Source organism: Martes martes (genome assembly GCF_963455335.1).
Source record: "Martes martes genome assembly, chromosome: 10".
Classification (NCBI taxonomy): Eukaryota; Metazoa; Chordata; class Mammalia; order Carnivora; family Mustelidae; genus Martes; species Martes martes.
The window spans coordinates 46955008-46977399 of NC_137898.1; the positions used below are offsets into that span (position 1 = coordinate 46955008).

Sequence of the window (22392 nt, forward strand, 5' to 3'; positions counted from 1 at the left end):
TCAAGAGGAAGCAAGAACTCTGTTGCCGACTGAACAGGTCCCTGAATTCCAGGCTGTGGGCGGGGGGCAGAAGCTTGCTTGGCTGGCTCAGTGCTCTGCCCTTGTCCTTAGAGCCATGCCTGGCATGAGTGCCTCGAACATACTTAGGGTGAACTGGTGAACTTCTCATTGGTGGGGACCATGCCCAGAAAATCCCACAGCCCCGAGGAAACTGGAAGGAGTACAGAGGTGTCCCCAGGCTCAGGTGCAAAGATTATGAAAAGCCTTCTGGGTCCGGAGCCCCTCACCTGCAGCCCATGGGGGGGTGGCCCTTTAAGAGGACGGGAGCTCCGCCAGATCCAGCTTGGCTCTGGCACCCACAGAGGGTTTGGGGACAAGCTGGCAGAGCTCAGGCTTCCCTGACAGTTTCCTCTTTGGGTCAGGGGAAGAATCTTTGGATACAAAGACACCCCCACAATCACGTGGCTGCAAGGAGAGCATTTCTCAGTCCCAAATGAGTGGTTTACACGGCTCGTGGGAGACTGGTTCATTGGTTGGGAACACATCCTTCACTCATTTCTTTTGTTTGTTTGTTTGTTTAAAGATTTTATTTATTTATTTGACAGAGAGAGAGAGAGTGTGATTCCAAGTAAGCAGAGAGACAGGCAGAGAGGGAGGGGGGAAGAAGGCTCCCCGCTGAGCAGAGAGCCCGATGCAGGGCTCGATTCCAGGACCCTGAGATCATGACCTGAGCCGAAGGCAGAAGCTTAACCCACTGAGCCACCCGGGCGCCCCTCCTTCACTCATTTCTAACAAATATCTGGGGAAGGGCTCTGAGAGGCTGTCCGGCATGACGTCACGTGTGAGACACAAGGCAGGCGAGGGGTCTCCCGTGACCGGGTTCCCTGTATCATCTCATCCGTCCCGTGTCCCACTCTGAGCCCAGCCTCTGACCCCAGAAGCCTGCTCCTCCTCCAGTATGCCTCCATTTCCCCATCTCCTGCCCCTCCCAGAGTTCAGGCTCCAAGTCCAAGCCCAAGCTCACGGTCTGCAAAGCCCTGTGAGCCCTTCCACAGCCTCCACACTTTCTTCCTTCCCCCCCAGTACACCCTCCACACGGCTGCAAATCCCACGGTCTCCATTCCCTGCCTCGGCCCTTCAGCGGCTGCCCACCACTTCCATGATAACATCTTGATTCCTGAGTTCTCCAACACGGTCTTCATCATCCAGCTCTGGTGTACTTTGTTTTCCTTTGATACGGAATATTGCATAAGCAGAAGTGTACACGCTTACTGTAGACAAATTTAGCATCACAGAAGCACACAGTGTGAACGTGGACCACATTCCTCCCTAACAGCTCCCCTGCCTTCTGCCTCCTTCTCCAGAATGTTGCAGTTTGGTGTGTATCGTTCCAGACCTTTTACTATGTGTGTGCAACTATGTGTATGTGTGTGTGTGTGTGTGCGCGCGCATCAGAACTCTCCCCACAAAATGCATCAAACCGAATATCTTATTCTGCACCATAATTTAAAATTTTTTCCTTAATATATCATGGGAAACTTCCCATGGCAGTAGACACTGTATCACAGCAATCTTTTGGCTGCTTTTCGGTGTTTCAGATCTTCAAATTACGGTAAACCAAGTCAAGATGTAGTAAAGAGAAATCCAAGCTGGGAGATCCAAGTCATGAGATATTGTCTGATGACCACCCCTCCCTTTGCCCTTGAAGAATACTTTACTAAGAAGTAAAATCAATGTGCGTGGAGGTCCGATGGCCACCGAGTCAGCTAGCCCGGCAGGTTTCCCTTGCATTGCATTGAAATCTTGGTTTTCAAGCCCCAACTAAGGACATACTGATTCTACTTTTGCAGTATATAATGTAGCAAAAGTTGGTCGGACTCTGTTAGTGTTTATTTACGGCGATGAAATTCTACCTATAATTTTGAGAGTAATGGAGGCTCCAAGGGTGGTGCATGCACGTGGGTGGGCCTTAGGACAGCTTCTCGCTGTGAACTGTTCCATCTAGCCGTGGCATGCCAACTTCACGGGCAACAGCTTCGTTGTCACGTGTCTGGGATCATCTACGTTATTCACTCAACTAAGAAAGCAGGAGCATTATGGAAAATGTACTTAAACTAAAAATTTGTGAAGCATCCGAGTTCTCTGGCAGAACCCAAGTTCTGCAGGGTGGGAGAGTGCCTGGCTTGCCTGTTCATGGTCGTTTCCAGTGCGACGGATACTCAGCAAATTGTTGAAAAAGCGAAGCGTTCGATGTATAGTGGAATTCCATAGCTCAGACGTTCTGTAATTTACTTCGCCAGCCTTATTGGTGGATGTTTGTTTCCACACACCATACTATGGTGAACACTCGCATATGTGTTTATTTACAAACCCAAGGCTTCCTGTGTTAACGGATTGCCAAGGACCGTTAAAAGATGAAGCAAATGTATCATTTTGGTAGCACCTACCAAATTGTGCTCCAAAAATCTGTACCAATTTACACCCCCCCCGCAAGAATGTATAGGTGCCCATGTTGCCACAACTTTGGGCACCCTGAGTACTATCAAACATTTTAGAATTTACTGAGCCAGTCCGTGGGAGAGGAGTGCGTTTGAGAGCATAAACCCTAGAATCACACCTGAGTTCAAATACAGACTGCGCTGTTAGCTAGCTCTGTGTCCTCTGGTGAGTCCCTTGACTTCTCTTAGCTTTCTCACCTGTGAAATGGGATTTAAAGAGTCTCAGTCCTGGGGCACCAGGGCAACATGGCTGGTGAAGCAGCTGGTTCTTGGCTGTGGCTCAGGTTGCCATCTCAGGGTGGTGAGATGGAACGCCGTGTCGGGCTCTGTGTTCAGTGGGGGCTCTACTGAGATTCCGGCTTTCCCTCTCCCTCTGCCCCTGCCCCCTCCCTAAAATAAATACATCTTAAAAACAAAAATAAAAAGAATCTCTACTACATGGGGTTGTTGTGGGACTAACTGACATAATTCACAGCATGTGCTAATACAGTGCCCGAATAAGCATATATTAGCTACTCTTCTTACTCTCATTTACATTCTCAAGCTGGTGGGAGAATCAGTTTGCGATGCTTGAGTACAGATTGTGAAACACACAGTTGCATCTCCAAACCCACCAAGCCTCGGGAGAACACTCCCTCACTTAAAGCCAAGCTCTGAGTCTCAGGGAGCATATGATAGAGGTTTATGTAGCTGGGTGAGCCTTGGATGGGGCCGCTGGGGTGGGGGTGGGGTGGGCATTTTCCATTCTGAAGAATGAAGGATTTAAAGTCAGAGTAAGCAATCCACACTTTCGACTTAAATGAAAAGCTGTTTTAACAAGCCTCTGAGGCACAGAAAGGATCTTTCAAGAATCCTTAGAGCCCTTCTACATCTCCCTTAGGACTCTTTTCAAACCAAGTATTTCAGGGTATTCACAGTTCATGCCTCTTCTGGATGACATTAGCACTTTTCCAGAGATATGCCAATTAAAATTAAAAGCCCCAAAGAAACCACAGGTCACTCGTGTCCATCTTCACGGGGATGAGTTCTTTTGTCCTGCTTTTGGTAAAAATACTGTGAAGATGTTATAGCCGTACTCTGACTTCAGAGCCCCTGACACCAACTGGGAATCACACAGCTCCCAAGGGGCCACAGGCTGAGGTCAGATCTGGAGGAAGGAGGGTCATGTTGCAGGGGGAAAGCACGCCAGGGACAGTTGGAGGTGGAAATCATATTGGTATTAGGAAGACAGCAAGTCTGAGCAGAGCTGAGAGTAAGAATGTGGGTCTAAAGGACTGGGTAGGGGCTGGTGTCAGAACCAATCCCGCCCAACATTGACCCTCCCATGGAGGGTGATGCTGGAGGGCTCTGGGCATCTCAGTCATGCCCACAGTGAAGGGCCAGGGTCCGTCACCTCCTCCCCGCCTTGTTCCTCACCTCCTCTCTGCCCTGTGTGCCTACGCCTGCCTGAACCTTCACCTCCCCATCCTGAACCACAACCTCTTTCTTCATCCTAATGCCCCTTTTGCTGCCGGTGGCACTGAGCACGTCCTGCCCTAGCCCTACCGTCTGGGAGTCAGCCTGGACAACCTGCCTCCTCCCCACAGGAAGAGAAATGGGGTGCAGTCCATAATCACAGAGGGAAACTGATCAAAACAAGTAGAAGAAACAACAGTAACAACAATGATCTATTGTTTGGATGTGCTAGGCATCTTGCCGATTACCTTCATAGAGCATTTTATTGAATCCTTACAACGCATTTGCAAGGTAGGCAGGGAGACACTTTTAATCCTCAGAAACACATCTATTTGGCCAAATTACAGAGCTAGAATTCAACCTTGGTCTGACTCTGGAGACTGCACCGGTCACCCGTGAAGCCAGGCAGAGCAGAGCTGGGAGGCTGAGCTGAGGTGCAGAAAGGCCAGGCTCTCGAGGAAGGTCGGGGCACCCCCTGTCCACCGGCGCCTCTGCCGGTCCCGGGGCATGTCCTAGCTCACTCTGAGTTCTGAATGTTACAGCCACACTTGGACAGTGTTTAGGACACCGGCGGTGTTAATGCTGCCCTGAGAACTGGTTCCGATGCAGAGCAGGGGAGGGCCCGGGTTCCTGGGCTGTAGAGCAGCTGCTCCCGAAGTGGGGGAAATCCAACGGTATGAAATGCACACTCAGTGATCCGCTTGCTTGCACAGACAGCCCCACCCCCCAAATTGTGCCTTTCCTTGCACTCATCAGCTTGTTTCGTAGGGAAACCTTTGGGAATAGCTATCATCTCATTTTGTAGACCACGAAACGGAGGTTCAGAGAAGTCACGTGACTTGGTGAAGCCCACCCAGGAACCAAGGTTCCAATACAGATGCCTCTGACTCCAAAATTCCTGCTTTTTTCACTTTGCCTGTTCTTCCTCTCCATCTTGTGCTCGTCTCTCTTCCATTTTGTTCATTTTTCAGCAAGAGCGTCGCTGCCCCTGGCGGATAGTTTCCCCCAAAGAAATTTGAGCATAGGTCACCCAGATCCCTCTGTGAGGGCAGCGCCTGGGATCTTAGGTAAAGGGTCTCTGGCAAACGGTGCTCGGCTCCTCCGTGCGCTTCTATCCTTTCCCAGGATTCCCACTTACCACCCATAAAAAACATCAACCCTGATGGCTTCCATGTCTGAAGGGAACTTTTCGTCCCTTGGTGGGTGTCTTGGTGATGAGCAGCAGGAAATGAGCCATTTTATGAGGTGATAATAGAGCTATAAGCATCTTTAAAATCAATTGTGCCCAACGTCATAGTTTCCCATCATTTCAACAGGCTCTGGGTTTATTGGGTCATAAATAAAAACAGATAGTTCCTACTGGTGGTGCTCTCTGGCTTGCCCGTGGTCTCCTGAGGTCCGCATGGCAGAACTCTGAGGTAGGCAGGCAAATGGTTCCCATTTTTCAGATGAAGTGACTGAGATGTCTCCTTCCTCTCATACTGCTCTGGTCAAGGTCACAGACATCCTCACCGCTGCCCAGGGTCAGCGCCCAGCTCTTAGCTTCCATGACCTCCTCAGCAGCAGTGGACACAGCTGGTCCCTCCTCCTGCTTGGAAGCCCTTTGTACCTGGCTCTGGCACCTCTGTCTCTTCTCACCTCACCACCCGTTCCTTCTCAGTCTGCTCTGCTGACCCCTCTCCAACCACCAGGGTTCAAGCCCTTGACCCTCTTCCATGCTGCCTTACCGTTTCAGCTTGTCTTATGCCTCCAAACACCATTACATCTACACTGACGATGACTGAAGTTTAATCGTCCACCGTGTATATCACCTGTTTAACATCTTCATCTGGATGTCAAATTGGTGTGTCAAATCGGTGTGTCAACATCTCTGAAACCAAACTTGTGACCTTCCTTGCCCCAGCCTGGCCGGCCCAGTTCTCCCCAGCCCATTCAGTGGCAATGCCACCCCTTGTTACCTCACTAACTCTATCCCTTAGGACTCTGTCCCTCGCTCTGTTTGGTTTGGTCGGTCGGGACATCTCGTGTGTCCTCAGACACTCCGGCCACACTTAGCACTTGCTGTTCCCTGGGCCGGGAACGCCGTCCTCCAGGTATCATGGCATCGTTTCCTTGCCTCCTCCGGGTGTTTGCTCAAATGCCACCTTCTCCTGGGGTCTCCACCGACACCACTATTAAAACTAGAAATCCTGGGGGGCGCCTGGGTGACTCAGTTGGTTAAGTGACCCACGGTTGGTTTCGGCTCAGGTCGTGATCTCAGGGTCATGAGATCGAGGCCCGTGTCAGTCTCTGCACTGGGCATGGAGTCTGCTTGGGGTTCTCCCTCTCCCTCCTCTCTCCCCCTTCTCCCACTTGTGTGAGTTCGATCTCTCTCCTTCTTTTTTAAGGAATTAAAAAAAAAAAATAGCAGTCCCCTGCTGGCTCCTCAACCCAGCATATCCCCATCATTTTATCCAATTGTGTTTGCTTTATCACATTGGTCACTGTCCAATATATTGTGGACTTTCTTTTTTTTTTTAAGATTTATTTATTTTTTTTCAGAGAGAGAGCGAGAGAGAGAAGAGGGAGGGAGCTGGGGGAGGGGCAGAGGAAGAGAATCCTATAAGCAGACTCCCATGGAGCACAGAGCCCGATATGGGGCTCCATCCCATGACTCTGAGACCATGACCTGAGCTGAAACCAAGAGTCGGAGGCTTAACTGACTGAGCCACCTGGCACCCCCCTCCCTTTTTTTGAGAGAGAGCACGTGCATGAGCAGGGGGTGGGGCAGAGAGAGAGGGAGAGAGAGTCTCAAGCAGGTAGCACACTCAGTGAGGAGTTGGACGTGGGGCTTGATCTCACAACCCTGAGACCATGACCTGAGCAGAAATGAAGATTGGTCGCTTACCCGACTGAGCCCCCCAGGCACCCCTGCTTATTTACTTTTTATGGTCTATCTCTCCCTGCTAGAATAGGGGCGCCCCCACGGGCAAGAGCGTTCCTCTGTTTTGCTCCCTGCTGTAGCATCAGTACTTAGGACCGTGCTTGGAATGTGCTCAAACAGTGTTTGTTGAATGGATGAGAGGCTGTGAACAGGAAGGGCCGGTGTTCTCCGAGGCTTGGTCCACCAGCACTCTGTCGGCCCAGCCGTGGGAAGGGAGGCTCAGAGATCTCAGCACGGGGCTGGTGGGCCCGGGCACGGGCAGGGTGGGGGAGAGTGCCAGCCGGAGGCTCTGCTGGAACGGCCTGAACTCGAGGGAGAGGGAAGGGCCAGTATAGGGCGCTGCGTTAGGAACCGTGGTCAGAGCTCACAAACCCTAGTCAGCCGCCGGTGGTCCCCCAGCTACCTGGGCTGGCCATGCCGAAGGGCCCATAGGGAGCCTCACCCCAGGCAGCCGCTGCCATCACAAGCCACTGTCTGAGCCGCTATTTCAAAGCCAGAGAAGGTATGTGAAGCCCATTTACAGATCCCCAAGAAGAGGATGTGGTTGCACAGAAGCATTTCAAATTCAATTTCTTTTGAGTTCTTTTCAAACATAGCCTGTAATTCCGATGGGAAAATTGCATAATGGCCGTAGATAACAATTTTCCAGGGAGACGGTTTTGTGAAAGCAGCCGGGCATTTCTGAAGCCGGAGGGGAAGGGCCCATCAGAGGCGCCCCCCGGGTCCGCCCCACTGCCCCTCCTCGCTCACCTGACTCCGGCAGGTGGAGCGCACTGGGGAAGGGCATCACCCCGTGACCTGAGAGAGAGCGCCTTCCTTCTGTGTGCTTCTATTAGCCACAAGCATCGATTTAGCTTGTCCTTTGGTGACCGAAGTGTCAATCCCGGGTTTAACCTCATTTTCCAGACTTTTTCATTTTGTCCTTTGTAATGCTCATGAAAGTCTGCCCCAGGGAGCAGAGGGAGCTGGGGAGGTCGCTGGGGCCTGTCCGTCTCTCCGTCCCACCGGCCCCTCTCTCCACCTGCTCTTCCCACGCCCTCTATCCCACCTTCGACTCTGTCTCCAGCCATCAGAAAAAACGGAGTGCCAGGGCCAGAGCAGAGACACTGAAAAGGGGCCAGGCCAGGCGAGACTGACGTCACACGCGAGAGGGGACGTTCAGCAGAAGCTGTCTGCTTTTCAATAGGCAGGGGCCCCAAGGAAGCCAGGTCAGGTCGGGCTGAAGGTGCCTGTGACACGACCTGGAAGAGCAGCACCCCAGCCCTCCACAGCACAGCGGACACCCCTCGCCCCTCTTCCTGCCTTCCCCACCCCCCGACCCTGCCTTCCTTTGAGGACAGCTCCAGTCCAGGTCTGGTCCCAGAAGCCAGTGGGAGAGCAGGGCTGGGGACTGTGTCCTCCCTGTGCCCTCAGCATCGGCTTGGGTTGGAGGGGGTGTGCAGGGGACGATTAAGGGATGAATAACGGGTGAGTTAATTAAAAGATTAATTAGTGACAAGCTAGAAGAAGCCTCTGGCCCATGCTGCCCTCCCAGGGGTCCGAGGGCACTTCTTAGGAGCGCTGCCAGACTGGGATGTCGCCGAAGGGTCTGCAAACAGGAGAGTAGGACTTGATCGATAGGCTCAGAGGGCTCTGCTGATGGCTGTGGGAGAGTAAATGCTAGTGGGGCACAGGGAGGGGTGGCAGGGGGCAGCAGGGGGCAGCAGGGGGCAGGCAGGGGCATCAGACCAGGAGAGAGCGACAGGAGCAGAGGAGACAGTGGAAGCAAGGCATTATTTTAAAGGGAGACACAGAAGGACTTGCTGATGGATGGGGGTTGTAAAACAAAGAGGGGTCAAGGATGACTCCAAGGGGAGGTGTCTTGTCAGCAGTTGGATATATGAGGCTGGAGTTCAAGGGACAAGTCCAGGCTGGAGATATAAATTTGAAAGGCATCAGCATATAGGTGGTAGTTAAAGGTACACAACAGAGAACCTGGGAAGTAAGCAGAGAGAGAGAAGAGGGTGGGATGGAAAAGAGCCTAACTCGGGACCGCCAGTGAGGCAGGAGGACACTAGGTTCTGCCCCAGGGCCTCTTCAAAGCTCTTCTGTTGTCCCCACTGTCCCCTTGCTGTCCCTACTGCCCCCTCCGCCCTAGGGAGGCAGGCCCGGCTACCTGTTCACTGCTGCCACCCCTGCCTCGCTGGTCACTGCTGAAATTGCAATTGAAGCGGGTATGGGAAAGGCAAGCGGGCAAGGCAAGCGGGCAAGGCCGCACAGACGGAGCGGGCCCAGACAGCGAATGAGCCCAGACAGCTCTTTGCAGGAGTCTGCTGTGCGGCGTGGCGAGAAAACTGGCGGTAGCAGTAAGGACATGTGATTGTTCTTTAAAAGATGAGTGACATTACGACTCGTTTGTATGTGGAAGGGTATAATCTAATATAGAAAGAGAAAGGGCTGCTGTGGGAGAGAGGCGGGTGCACCTGCACGCGTGGGGTCCTTGATAAGATGAGAAGCCAGACCCAGACCCGAGATGGAGGGGTGGCCTTCCAGCCAGGGCAAGAGGAGGGAAGAGCCAGGCGCGGTGGCGTGGCTACTGATGGCTGAGGTTATGGGCATTGCTGGAGGCGGGGGGATAGGCAGCGGATCCTGGGAGAGCCCGCACCCTCTGCCAGGCTCCACTGTGAGGTCTGAACACGAGTGACGCCGGTCCCTGCCTCAGCGAGCTTGCCTTCCCTGCACGGTGAGCAGTCACAGGGCGCACACTTTGATGAACTCTCCTGAGACAGCAAAGCAGGGGAGGGTGCGAGAGGGAGGGCCAGGATTGCAGAGGTGGGGTTGTGAGGACGGTTTCACTAACAAAGCCACTCAAGTATTCTTTTTCTTTTTTTAAAGATTTTATTTATTTATTTGAGAGAGAGAGAGCGCGAGCAAGAGAGAGCATGAGTAGAGGTGAGGCAGAGGGAGAAGAAGAAGCAGAGTCTGCTGAGCAGGGAGCCCAACATGGGGCTCCATCCCAGGACCCTGGGATCATGACCTGAGCTGAAGGCAGATGCTTAACGACTGAGCCACCCAGGTGTTTCAACCCTACCATTTATTTGCACAATAGTAGCGAGATTATTACACAAATAGATGAGTACACAAACTGTACCCTGTTTTCTATAATTTAATATACTTCAGAGATGATCTTGTTTGTGATATAGCTCCTTTAATGATGACTCTGAAGACCACGGAGGAGGAGTGCCCGGGTGGTGCATTGATTTCAGCTCAGGTTGTGATCTCAGGGTCATGAGATCGAGCCCTGCATCGGCCCCGTGTTCAGAGAGTCTGTGTAAGACTCTCTCCTCCCTCTCCTCCTGCCCACAGGCTCTCTCTCTTTTTCTCTAAAATAAATAAATAAAATCTGAAAAAAAAAAAAAAAAAAGACCATAGAACAAAGTGAAAAAAAGATATAAAAGCATATATGTGTGTGTTTTTACATTGGTCTGTGGTCTTTGGGTTCATTATCAAAAGAGCTGTATCACTAATGAGATGATCTCTAAAATACCCTACACTGAATGAGAAAGCAAGGTAGAAGCTTCAAGTACTGTCCTGTGAGCCTGTTTTGCTGGGTCCTTAAACATAATAACATTTCACTTCATTAGCTCCCTTCATCCACTGATTTCCATAAAAAGCTTTCAAATTATTAAGTAATGAAGCTCCAAATGACCTGGACTGGTGGAGAAATAGGCGTGCCTTAAGGTGCTCAGAACGTTAGCATCAAATAAGATTCCAGAAAGGCTGCTTTCTTCAATAGTGCTATTTAAATGCAAAGGAACAGCTTCAGGAAGCTGTAAAAGCTTAACCCTTCTCATTCCTGAGACCCAACCCCCATCATGTCCCCATAGAGGTTGGGGACAGACTGCAGAGGTAACAGGAGACATTGTGCCCTGCGGGGACACTCAAGGGGTGTCCCTCCGGGAAAGTAAGAAGCTGGCCTCTGCCAGGCTTTCCCTGGTAGTGAACGTTTCCCTGGCCATGAAAACCAGCTTCTAGTTCTGACTGTGGCACCGGGGACCAGGAATTAAAGAGCAGAGTGGTGGGATAAGTCAGACCCACGTTCCAGTCTTGGCTCAGCCACTGACATGTTGTGTAAGTTTGGGAAAGTCGCTCATCTTCTCTGAGAGGACTCCTCATGCATAAAACACGGGTTGTTGAGTTCTTTTTATGGGTCAGACTGTGCTGGGCACGGGGCACAGGGCAGTGGACAAGACAACAAAGTCCCCGCTCTTGTGGGCATGTCCTCTAGTAGATTAATCATAGTACATGAGGGTTAAGGGAGATGGCATAAGTAGAGGGCCAGGAGAATGGTAATATACTTAGTTCCTAAATGCACATGTCTCCAAGCCCCTTCCTTCCATGTGATTGTTCACTTGTGGGCACATATCCCTATCCTCTCAAGCAACTCCTCCTTTGAAAGGCCTAATATTTTGAGTAGAAATGTATGTATTTAAGGTGTACAACACCATGCTTTGCTATAGAGATACAGGCCTGCCTTGGAGAAAGCGTGGGTTCAGTTCCAGCCCACCCCAAAAAAGCCAGTATCACAATAAGGGGAGTCAAATGAGTTTGTGCCTTCCCAGTGCCTATAAAAGTTATGTTCACGCCACTCTGAAGTCTGGTAAGGGTGCAAGAGAATTATGTCTAAAAAAACAACGTGCGTCATCAAAAAATACTTTATTGCCAAAAAATGCTAGCGGGCATCTGGGCTTTTGGAGAGTCACAACCACCGATCAACACAACAAATATAATTGCAGCAAAAAAGTTTGATGAGAATTACTAAAAAGTTACTGAGGAAAAAAATGACCAAAAAATTGGCAGAAATGACCAAGATGAGACACAGAGACACAAAGTGAGCAAATGTCATTGGAAAAGTGATGCCAAAGATTTGCGCAATGCAGGGATGCTGCAAACCTTCCGTTGGGGGTGGGGGTGGGCAGGGAAGCAGTATCTGGGAAGGACAATAAAGTCCAGGGCAATAAAATGAGGAGTACGGCTCACAGAAACATGGTCGCTCAGGCTAATCAACATATGCATTTCTTCACATAGTTGCCTTTTTGTTTTTTGTGGTGAGAGTGCTAGAAATCTACTTTCTTAGCAAATTTCCAGTATACAATAAAATAGTTTATTTCTTTTTATTTTTTAAAGATTTATTTATTTGAGACAGAGAGAGAGAGAGAGAGAGAGAGAGAGCCAGTGTGGGGAGGAGCAGAGGCAGAGGGAGAGAGAAAATCTCAAGCAGAATTCCTGCTGAGCGCGGTGCCTGACGTGGAGCTTGATCCCATGACCTTGAGATCATGACCTGAGCTAAAATCAAGAGTCAGATGCTTAACCCACTGAGCCACCCAGGTGCCCCCAATACAGTATTTTAGCCGGTAGTCACGGTGCTGTACATTAGATCTCTAGACTTATTCACCCTCTGTAACTATAACTTTGTACCCTGTGCCCAACATCTTCCATTCCTCCACCTCTCCCCACTGGTGATGCCTTCTTGTGACCCCCAGATCCTCTCTCTCCATTACCTCCACCATGTTGCATTATTATTATTTGCATGAGTATTTGCTCACTTATGTGTCTTTCCCACCAGAAGGTATCCAGCAAAGCTCCCATCACACAACAGGTACGTAATCAAATATACTGAATGTCCAGTAAATGAAAGTTTTTATTCTCCCCAAATATTCTCTTTATTTGAGGGTTCTTTAATCTAGCAGTGCCAGGCAATTCCAGCAGTCATGATGTGTTTGTGTTTATATCCCACTCCTCTGTACAACTTTACTGGGGACCGTGATGCTCTCTGCCTAGAGCCCCCTTCCCCAGCCGCTAGGAAAACTGCAAACACGCGGCCCTCAGTTGTCAGGTCTTTTGCCGGATCGCACTGGACGAATAAAACTGCCTCGTGTGATGTTGGCAGAGGCCCTCTTTGGGCATGCAATGCAGCTCAGCCTCTCCCCCTGCCCATTCCTGTCTGCCGCCCTTCCCCCGTCCCTTTGCCACCCAGGTGTGGTTCCTAGGAGTGGTCCCTAACTTCACGCATGCCAATCTGGACTCTGCGGGCTGTCCAGAGAGCCCAGCTGCTACAATTAGTGGAAAAGGAGAGGCAGAGTTAGCACATCAATGAGTAGCACATCAATGACACTCTCTACAGGTAAAGACAGGTAAAGCCCAAATGATGGGTGTGCCATAGGTGGTCGGGGCAGGGGAGTTTGGCCGAGGGACCCCGATGTACAGGCACAGTCAACTCTGAAGTTGAAGTCAACTCTGAAGTCAACTCTGAAGGACCCTGTCAGGGCAGCCAGCCTCTAATCTGGATCGTGAGACATTCGTTTCAACAAAACAGCATCACCCACCACGTTCAAGCAATGTTCCTAATTAGCATTTTAAAAAGTTTGTGGTTTGTATTAGTATGATTATCCTTATTTTGCTTTTATGGTCATATGAGAGCTATAAGCATAAAGAGTTAATATCCAGTTATCTTTGCACACATTTAAATAATATGATAATGAAAATAATTACAACTCAACCCTAGGGGTTTGTGAGGTTACATATGCCCCTTAAAAAAAGGCCCGTACATTACTTGTGATTGGGAATATTCGAATTTTGCAAATGCACGGTATGAAGAGCTTTGGTCTTAGAGGCTCTGTGGTTTAACTCTGCAACCTTGGACACGTTACTTAATTCTTTGAGCCTCGATTTTCTCATTCTGTAGAGTGGTCTAATGAGAAGAACTACCTTCCAGGCTTGCAGCAAGATCTAAATAAGCTAGAAAGGAATGCAGAGTGCTTGCACAGTCCCTGACACATAGTAGGTGCTCAGTAAACAGCAACAGGCAGGAGAGGCCCAAGAGGAGAGAAGCTACCTTTCTCCAGGCCCTTGTCAAACCCAGCCTGGCGAAGCCCTGCTGTCTGCAACCATACTGGAAAGATGGCAGGAGGATGGAGTTTTAGGTAGGTTACTTCCGGTGGGGAGTCAGAGCTCCTTTTGCTTCAAAGTACAAACAAGCAAGCAAGCAAACATGACAGCCCCAAGGCACTTGAAAGCAAAAGGTTAAAAAGAGAAAACTCAAAAGAGCTATGACCTAAATTCAATTTTAGAGAATTTTATACTTAAGGACCATTCAGTAAATATTCCCAAGGTAGGCTGAACAATGAACAATGTCTTCCCATCCCCCACAAGATATCCATGCCCTATTCCCTAGAACCTGTAAATGTTACGTTATAACCAGAAGGACTCCGAAGATGTGACTGTGATTAAATTAAGGATCTTGAGATAGGGGGGCTATCCTGGATTATTCAGGGGGCCTGCAATAGAAGTGTCCTCATCTTAAGATACTTAATCTGTGGTAATTAGTTGTAACAGCAATAGGAACTAATACTATCCTTGTATTAGTATTAATACTAATACTAATACCTTGGGCCCTCCTTGCCCTTGAATGAGTGGGTCTAGTGTAGATGAGGTAACCAAGACCAGTCGTTAGAAGGGAGGAGAGGAGGGAACAGCACCGAGTCTGAAGCGCTGATCAGAGGCCTGATTCTCTGTCCTCTAGCTGTGTGGCCTCAGGCCAGTCGATTAGCTTCTTGGAGCCTCCTTGTCTCCATCTCTACGATGAGACTCAAGCTAACTTGTAAGCTTCTTGTGAGGATTACAAGCCAAAACACTTGATGGACCACAAAACTATGTGGATTCTTTTCATTATTATTATAGTTACTTAAAACAAACAAACAAACAAACAAACTCAAGTAGAAGACTGTAATCAAGATGCTACCTCTTAGAAGACAGCCTAATGGTACATAAAATGTCTATCTGAGGCGACTCCATGAACATGGGACCTAGGCATGGCCATTCAATGTTTTGGAGCACGGAGCTGAAAATTCAGTTCTTAGATCTCTGTCTGCACTTCTCACTGAATTTCACTAAACTTCACCCAGGACCCACTTGTAATTCCTTATTTTTACAACCCACACTGAGATCTTATTGTCACTTGGACTTCTCTTTGAAGAGACGTTTGTTTTCTTTAAAAAGAGAACACCAACCAGCCCATCACCTCTAACTATTGGGCAGTTTTCCTGTCCTTTGAGGTTCCTGAAGTAAGAATCATGGAAAGAAGCTGTACTTGAAGCGATCACAATAAAAACGACTATTATTTTTCAAACTCAAGACTGTCCACAGGTCTCTGGAGTCTTCACTGGCACAATCTTTCAAAGCAAAAGGAAGAAAATAAACACCCTTCAGCGTTTGAGTTGGATCCTCTCAACAGTTGCTTCCCCCATTTGTAATTCAATTGAGCATTTCCCTACTCAGGTAGTAAGGAAAGAATTGCTGTTTTGATTGAAACTACGTGTAGTTTTGTTTCTTTAGAAAACATTTTTATAATGGATTTTTCTCTTATTACAAAAATATGTTCATTGTAGAACATTCAGAAAATTGGGAAAGGCAGAAAGAGTGATATAGAGACAACCTGTAATCCCACCACCCGCAGCTCGCCGCTGTTACTGTTTCCATTTTAAACCGAAAAAGCATACTTTAGTGTGCCTGAGTGGGACATTTGTGGAAGCACCAAAGCAGCGAATTCCAACGATATCAGGAGCCTGGATTCTCTCTTCCTCTACGTGGTCAGTGTAAGGGCCTAATCAGCCAGAGCAGCCCCACCCAGGTTAAACAGCCATTTTGTTGTTTATGCAGTAAAACTTAAATTGACCCCCCCCACCCCCCCCACCCCCCCCCCCCCACCCCGGCCAACTTACTTAAAAGCAAGTCCGGGAAGCCAGTCCCAGGTAACAAAGCCTAAATACCAGGGTGGGTCAGGTCAGGTGGAGACATCCAATCAGTAAAGCACACATACTGTCTCCCTAGCTACCAAGGAGTGTGGACCCCGCCTTTTGGGCGCCAATTCTGACTAAGGTGATAGGCTCGTTCAAATAGCTACTATGGGGTGAATTGTAATTCAATTGGCCACCCGTGTGGGACCTAGCATGACTGTGCAGCTTTCTCTGTGTGTTATAATCTCATTGGCCACCTGTCTGTGGCCAGGCCCAACCACGTGGCCTTTGCTCTATAAAAGTTAGTCTGTAAGGCAGGGAGTCATCGCCCTCTCTGTAAGAAGTATGGCCCCTAACGGTTGGTTTGATTCTCCATGCTTGGCACGAAATAAAGCTTTGCTTGAACTTCGCTTTATATCAGTCTCGCTCCTTTAATCACGGACCCATTACTGGGGGACCCAACAGTCAGGCCCTGCTGTGAGGGAACGGAGCTGCCCGGAAGTCTGGGAAATCACAGGCCACGGCTTCCGTCAGTGGCTCTCTCAGAGGTCACCCCACTGTGCTGCCCTCGTCCTGCCGTCCTGTGAGTATCTGGGCCTCCTAATTCCTTCCTGCCTCCAGGGTTCCTCTCCTGCTCCCACTCCAGTCCCTCACGGGGACCTTTCTAGAGCATACAATGGACCAGCTCACTCCGCTTCTTGACTTTTCTTCCTTTGGCTCTAGGGATACCGTTGCCATTTTTTAGCATGGAACGCAGAGTTCATGCTTTGGCTCTGCCTGCTCTTCCAGCCTCACATCTCCTCCCCCACAAGTACCCTCAATCCCCGTCACCGCCCTCTTCATCCTCCTCACCCAACTGGCCACCCAGGACTGGCTGTGGTCTATGTGTTCAGTACGACCTTAGCTCATGTCTACACCGACAGCCCTATAAGGTGAGGTTTATGGATGAGGCTCAAGAGAAACCCAACGATTCACTCCCTTGCATGTGGCTAATAAGCAAAGGAGCCAGAGCCTGAGCTCAGTGTCCTCTGATGTCAAAGCATCCGCATTCAGATACCTGCTTCCCTACTGAACTACTTGAAGTTTCTTGAGCCAGAAATGCTTTTTTCAAGCTATTATACCTTTGCATCTCCCCAAGGTGACTCTTAGCCCTTTCTCATCCACCTAATGCCTCCTGGTCCTTTAGAATGCTGCTCAAGCTTTGGCTTAGTGTAGCTGCCCCTCCTCTGTGCATCCAAGGTACCCGATGTTGACCTTGGTCATAGGACCCACCTCACAGAACTGCAGTTATCCTTTTACAGGCACGCATCCACGTACCACCCCCGCAGCTGTGAGTCCCTCAAAGGGAGAACCATGTCTCATTCACCTCTATTTCCTGCTTTCCCACTGTCTAGCACAAGATTTGGGAGATAATAAACACATGTTTGTTTAATCAACGAACGAATGGGCAGCAGCTCCTAGAGACTTTGACCGATCAAAACTTGATTTGCTTATAATGTTCCTGCCAGAAGTAGCTCAGAGAAATAAGGAAAATGAAACCCAGAATCTTCACCACCAGATCCCTTGCCAGGCAGGAGCCCCGTGAAAGAGCCCATCATTTGTAACTAACGCTGATCCGCAGCGGTGCAGAGGGAGCTGGGTGCCCTGACCTTTCCTTGTTGTGTTTAACTCTTGTCACTTGGTCATTTTGTCATCAGGATAAGGTCCAGGGGCAGGTGAAGGGTGAGAGACTGTGCCACCCCAGAATACGCCTCTTTGGCATAAAGATTATTTTGAGAAACTGCAGACACAGGAGAAGCACTGAAAATAGAATAAAAGTTACCCTTTTGCAAAGGAAAATTACATTTAGAGAGGGGCCCTGGACCAGCAAGAGAGCTATTACTAGAGATCGCATTTTCATCTGAGAGACTTATCTGCATTGCGGGGCAAATTTTATCATATATTTCCTCTTCTCGCCTTCCCATGATTGCCTTCCTTCCCTTTGAAGCCCCAGACCCTTATCCCTTCCCCTAGCTCAGGATGGTATATAAGCCTCAATTACCTGGCTGCCTTTTGAGGGATTCCCGTTATGTATGTAATTAATTTTTTCCCTCTTGTTAATCTTTCTTTTATTACAGGGGTGGATGGGAATGTCTTAGTCAAGAACCTAAATGGGTAAGGGAAAATTATTTTCCTCCCCTACACAGGCTACCTGGCTTTGGAAATTCCTGAGAGGCAAAGAATAGAGGCAGGAGGGAAAAATCTATTTCCAGTGGACTACATCTGGGGAGTGGGGAGACAGGGGGCTTGGGGGTCAGGGATTAGGGTGGGAGGTGCAAGCGGGGACCTGGGGGGCCTTCTGGCCAACTTCACCTTCAGAAAAGCCTCAGATGAGAATATGGCACGATTCCAGAGGTCACAGAGATACACCAAACAGGACTGAATGAAGAAAGGCTTCTGAATAACTCTGAACATGTCCTGCTCCTGATCAACCCCACCTCCGATGAAGTATAAATGAATATTTTTATAATTCTTTAAATGATCTTGAGATTAGCACAATCTTATGGCCTTAGATTTTCTGGTTACAGCATTACCCCGATTTTGTCAATCCTGTTACAGCCTTTCCCCCCACTTGTTAATAGGCTGAGAACTTAAAAAAAAAGGGGGGTGGATAACTTGACTTCTGAGGAGCCCTGGCTGTGTTGTGGGATCTGAGATCCCGGCTCCTTGAGCCGAAAGCTGGTCAGCTCTCTGGAGATAAGTGAGATAAGATAAGTGGGTGGGTGGGACAGCAGCGGCTTGGCGGGGCTGACTGATTGGTTCACGAGAGCTGATTAGACACAACTCGGCCCAGCTCTGTTTAGGGATATCACGTTAGTAGCTTGCAGTTGGCTATCTACACCATTGGCAGACCCCACCCATCAGGGATTTTCTTTTCTCTTTTCTCTTTTTTTTTTTTTTTTTTTTTTTTGAGGCTGATGGTTAAACATTCACTAGCCAATCACGCAGGCAGTGGGAAAGGGGATGGCATTTAAGCTGGAGGCTGATGGTATTTTTTGGCCTCAGGATGGTGAACATAAGGGAGGGGGACTCACTATGGTCACCTGGTGTCAAGATGTAGGGAACATCCAGATTCATGGGGTGGGGGGGCCCTGAATGCCCAGGGCTCCCCAAACGGGCTGTGCTTCAGAACCAGATGAAGACCTGTGAAACCTACTGACGTTCCGGTCCCACCTTGGAGCTACTGAATTAGAATCTCTGGGTGGGGTGCAGGAACCTGTCATTTAAAAAATGTTTGGGAAGGGGCGCCTGGGTGGCTCAGTGGGTTAAGCCTCTGCCTTCGGCTCAGGTCATGATCCCAGGGTCCTGGGATCCAGCCCCGCATCGGGCTCTCTGCTCAGCGGGGAGCCTGCTTCCCGCTCTCTCTCTCTGCCTGCCTCTCTGCCTGCTTGTGATCTCTGTCTGTCAAATAAATAAAATCTTTAAAAAAAAAAATGTTTGGGAAATGGTTCAGGTCAATGGAACCTTTGTCATGTGACTCCAGGTATTAAGATGCCTCAAAAAGAAGGTGAGGAGGTACACCTAGGAGGTCACAGATTTCCCAAACAAGCCCCCTGCCTCTTCACACGAGGCCTCTGTCACCTGTTGTGGCTTGATGGGATCTGGGTTATGACGGAGGCAGTGGTACAAAACCTAAATGAGAAACAGGCTTTAAAACATGACATTGGGAAAAGGTGTGGCTTGAAAACATTTTTTTGGATTTATGTAAAGCTTTATCAGACAGACTTCTCTGATTTGGACTTATTAGTCTACTGCATCCCCTGCCTCTGAGCTCCTGACTCCACAGGACAAGGAAATAGCTTCTGGGGCCCACATGACTCCAGCACCCATAACAGCAGGACGTGGTCCCAGGCCCAGTAAAAACTGCTCATTTGGTTTGGAGAAGACAGTGAATTCAGGGCCAAAATCTTCAGCGAAGCCTGGGAGTTACCAGAAGGCTGGAAGGTGGCAGCGACCAGGAGGACAGAGGCTGGGTGGGTGGGTGTGAGAGCCTCAAGGGAGCACGGTTCTTTCTGTGAGATGAGGGGAGAGGAGGTCATGGAGATGAAGTAGAACCTCACCACTCCTCTTGCCTTGAGTTGTATGGTATATGGGAGAACAAATGCCCCTTGTTTGGGAGGATGGGAAGGGGACGCGGAAACCAGGTTTTTTGAGAAGAGATGGGAAGAGAGCTGTGTGATGGGGCAGGGAGGTATGGGAGCTTTGCATGATACATTAAGCCACCCAGACATTTCCCACCGCCCAGAAGTGCAATGAGTCCACTTAGAGTGGGGATCTGGCTATCGCCACCACGGTTGTCTGGCTCCATGTGACTTATGTGCCCTTGGCATAATTTATCACACTGCATTATAATATTTTAAAGATATGTTTATATCCTAAGTCCAAATTCCAAGTGTAAGGAGAACAACTTAGACCTTAAAATAAGACAGGCCTTGGTCTGAATTCAGATTCTTTCCCTTTCTAGTTGTGAGGCCTTGGGCAAGTCATTTTACCAGTCTGACCCTGTTTCTTCAGGTATAAAATGGGTAGAGTAACTCTACCCATCTCATGGGTTTTAGTGAAGAATAAATTAGATATTGTTTGGAAACACCCACTATGTTGCTGGAGATATAATATGTTCTCCATAAGCCCTGACCCTCCCTCCTTGACCAAATCTTAATGATCTGTCACCACTCATGGTTTTGTGAAGATAAACAAAATATGTTGGTTGAATGAATGAATGAATGAGCTGGTTAAAGAAATGAATGTGTAAGCAAATTCACGAATTAATGAATGAATGCTAATTTTCAGAAATATACGGTTGAGGAAACTCATGGCACTCTGCCTTAACTGAAAGGACTTCTCTTCCAATTCTTTCAAACACGTAGCCCAGGCCAGGTCCTCTGTCCTATTTCAAGGTCAGAGCTATTCCTTTGTTCTGACCTTGGCATAAGGAGCCATGAAAAGCTTGTGGCTTTTTTTTTCTGTTTTAATCCTTCCGTCTATTTAATGGGCTATATTTCCTCTGGAAACAGTGGGGTGAACATCACCAAGATAATGGGTAATAACATTAACATTATCACCACTGGCATGATCCAGATATTATTCAATTAAAGTAATAACTCCTAATGCAGGATGAATTGTTTTTATCTTAAGAATCCAATTCAGCCATCAGCTCACCATCATATTCAAATGACAGAAATTACCTTTCAGTCCTAGATCTGTAATGTGATGTTGAAATGATTTCTAGTTATATTTTAGGATGCTATATTACAGACGTTTTTAAGGTCAGAGTGTACAGAGCTTGTCGTGTTTTCACTTTCTATCACCAGGCAACTTGAAATCCTTTTCAAATGAATAATGAACAGAAATTAGAAGTTTCAGGAGCAAAATCACTTCAAAGGAGTGCTTAAACAACCTAAAAATCCCCCATACTGAGACCAGAAAAGAAGAGACTTGGGTTGTTATTTAACTTTAACACTGGCCCTCTGTAGACAGAGATGGGGAGGAAACCCCCCCTTCCCACAGTCGAATTCAAGAGCTTTGTCACCTGGGACGTTGGCTGATCTGTGTCCAGAGTAGAGTCATCTCCTTTTTTGACCCAGGACCTTGACCTTGGTGGTGTGTATCAAGGGGGTCAGTCAGAGGGCTAGCTAAAGCCACCCAGACTCTCAAGATCTAGAAGAGCTGATCAGTGGTGAGAAATATGAAGGGACATGGCACAGCCTCCATGGGTAGCAAAGCCTTTTTGAGAAGAAATCATCTTAACTGAATGCTGCCTGGGAAGCACAGAGTTCAAGAGAGGGGAGTGGAGCTGAATGGCTTTGGTGGGCAGAGTCACAGAGCTATCTTAGTCAATGCATTTACCTCCATTATGGGGACAGACCCACCTCGTAGACCAAAACCATCATGTCTGTGGGACATGGTATCTACTCCTAGACCTTAACCACCTCTCTCTCTTTGACCACCATCTTTCCAGAGGCCATGCAGACCACTCCTTTCTACCTGCGCCTTCCTTCAGACAGGCTACAACACACTACAAATAGGTGGCAGTTTTACCACACAAATGTGACTGTAGGACACCCTGTCATCATGATGGCTGGACTCTGGCCATCTCCCACTCATCGCCAGATCTCAGACCCTTCAATACCAAATCTTCCTCCTCCAACTCCTAGAGGGTGCCTGCTCTCCTCATTATGGGGGCCCCCTCCCCATAGCCCAATACCTGTCTACACTCTCACTTAGAGAGGTGCTCACCTGGGATAGCTAGCTCCTGAACTTAACTGTCAACATTTTCTAGCAGAGGATGAATTCCCTGCTGCTTTTCAATAAAGTTGAATGTGACCGCAGCAGGTAGGCACACTGCAGTGAGAATGAAATAGGAAAGTCTCATAAATTAACGTGTGGAAGAAGAAATTTATATTTATTCTGGTTCTTCCGAGTGAGCTACTGAATGGCTTCCGGCTTAGGTGGCAGTGGGAGGGGGACAGGCTGGGGAGCAGCATGGCTTTCTGTACCCACCCACCATGAAAAGACCCGGGAGGCAGCAATAATCCACGGAAAGCCCCAGAACAGGGCCAAATCTTCTTCGGTTAAGGCCGCGCTCAGCTCCCATCTATCCCACTGAGTGCTTTGTTCCTTTTCCACGGCCCAGAGCAGAATTCAGTCCTCCACTGTTCAGGATTCACGAAACAGAAAAGTAATTCCACCCAAACAGTCAACA

The 22392-nt window shown here is 48.7% G+C and overlaps 1 protein-coding gene across 1 annotated transcript in view; it reads right to left on the minus strand.

Annotated features, from left to right (window-relative positions):
* Positions 1-22392, minus strand: part of SPON1 (spondin 1) — a gene marked incomplete at its 5' end in the record, with an annotated part of 155646 nt that overhangs the window by 28706 nt on the left and 104548 nt on the right. The gene's annotated exons all lie outside the window — the stretch shown is intronic.